Source organism: Populus euphratica, unplaced genomic scaffold, assembly GCF_000495115.2.
Source record: "Populus euphratica unplaced genomic scaffold, PopEup_1.0 scaffold1454.1, whole genome shotgun sequence".
Lineage (NCBI taxonomy): Eukaryota > Viridiplantae > Streptophyta > Magnoliopsida > Malpighiales > Salicaceae > Populus > Populus euphratica.
This window is the reverse complement of record NW_011501292.1, coordinates 34170-36547: the sequence shown is the minus strand read 5'-3', so window position 1 is coordinate 36547 and position 2378 is coordinate 34170.

Genomic DNA, 2378 nt, shown 5'->3' with positions numbered 1-2378 from the left:
TTAATTATTAGCTTTGTGAATAATAGGATACACCAACAGATCTCTGGCTGTGGAGCGAAGGAAGCGTGATTCTTATGCTTATGGCACTGTTTTTTTAAAAGGAATAATGCAAGAGACACCAAGACTTTTTTCAATCACTTGCACAGTAATAAGTAAGTTACTAATTTTTTAAAAATATTTTTTACTTAAAAATATATTAAAATAATATTTTTTTAGTATTTTAATTTTTTATATCAACACATTAAAATTATCCAAAACCATTAAAAAATAATTTAAAATAAAAAAATAAAAAGTTTTCAAAAACACTTTTTAAATTCAAAAACTGAACCTCTTTTTTCAGACTGTTTTTTGTCCATTTCTCCTCAATTTTGGTGTCAAAAACCTCCTGCCTCCGTAAATTTGAATTTTGCTTTCATTTACAATTATTATGAATGCTAAATTTGAGAGTTGGTGAAGTTATGCCAGTGGCAGACCGGTGAGTGACGCATTATAACACTGTTTTTTTGGCCACTACCTTGATGGCCTCTTTTTTAATTAATTTATTGATTTAAAAAATATAAAATTATAAGGAAAAAAGTAAACGACACGCAAGTTTGTGTACTTTAATGTTGATGTACGTACGTAATAGCTTGCTCCAATTAACAAATTCCTTCTAGATTATTTTGTTCTTATTGTGTAATGGAAAAATGTTACAATCATTAACTTGTAAACTCAAATCCAATAAACCTCTTGATGAACAAAATTAAGAAATCAGAAACCTCATGACTTTTCAGTTTTGAGTTTTCCCAAATACCATACGAGAAAGTAACTTCAAACCAGAACTTTATTTGAGCCAAAACAACAGTACTGAAAATTAACAGTTGCGATACCAATTGCACAAAGAATTGGAAATTGAACCCAGCTAGTTGCACTGTGATTAAACATGCCCCACGCTCAACTACCCTTCTTCATTATTATAAACCTAAGTGGGAAGGAGGGTATATAGTCTTTTGGAAAGCCAATCATGCATGCCCAGCTAGCAAAACAAGTCAAAAATTACAGAAAAATAATGACTGTAGCATTATATTTAATCTTTCGTGCAGGATGACAACCAGAAAAAAGGCTAATGTTCAGGTGATACTTGATAGTCTTTATGCATTTTCTCACCAAAAATGATGTTACAGCTCATAGCAATCGAAATTGATTTTTTGATATTATAATATGAAGTATACAAAAATGGTATGTTAAGCTTTCAAACTAAAAGTAAAGAATACCTAATGTTGGGAATTCTTTGAACTCTTATGGAACTCAAGATACTTTTGGTAATCCAGATGATTTTTTTTTATTTTTTTTTAAATAATCAATTTTACCAAGTGATTGAATTGCTTTTGTTGGTTAATCCATTTTGTTAATTAATCATCTATTCATGCTCACATGAAAAAAATTAAAACTATGAATAATAAGTATTTTAAAGAATAATATAAATTATATTTTAAGACCTAACTGTTTAAATTATTAAGTTAAGATAGTTTTTTGATATAGTGTCATAGCTTTAATTATCAAATAATTATGTATTTAAATTTCATCATTTTTATTTATTTTACACATTTAAATTTTATTATTTCTATTTATTTGATAAAAATTAAATATAAAGTAATATGGGTTTGTATAAGTTTTAAATTTAAAGAATTTTTAATCGAAAAAATGTATTAAAAAAATACAAATTTTATTTTTAAATTTTATATAATAATTTAAAATATTAGATTGAAATAATTTTTTGAAAAGATATAATATATGACAGCAGTAATTGCAGAACAGCAGCAGTTACGAAAAGGAAAATAAAGTTGGAGCTGCATTCTTTTTTTCTTTTTCTCCTTTTTCAGTTACAAGGTAAGAGATAGCTGGCCTTTAGGGAAGGGGCAGTGGCGATTTGATGTTTCCCCCTTTTCAGCTGCTATCAGACTATGATGAAAATGATGTATCCTCAAATAAGTGTGAAGATGATGCTCCCTCTTAGAGTATATATCTCCTTCGATCTTGTGCCAAATATTAAATGATATAAACATTATTGGAAGATTTTGAGATTGCTTACAAAATCAATCACATTCAGTACCAATTTCAATGTCATGAGTCAATATCTAGTTGCACCAAATTGGTTACATGCAGAGAATATACATTGCCAAGATGATGTTATATAGGATTAGCTCAATATCTACAAGACAACTCGTGAGAATTGAATTCTTGCACACAAAGCCAGAGCAGCGAAAGGAGGATAATGGTTCCTTCCAGATTTTCCGTTCTTTCAATACTTGTAGTTCTTGTGTTAACACCATCTCGGATGGGTTCACATCCAATTCAGGATCAGGATAGGTTTCTACAGTGTCTCACAAGAAATTCTG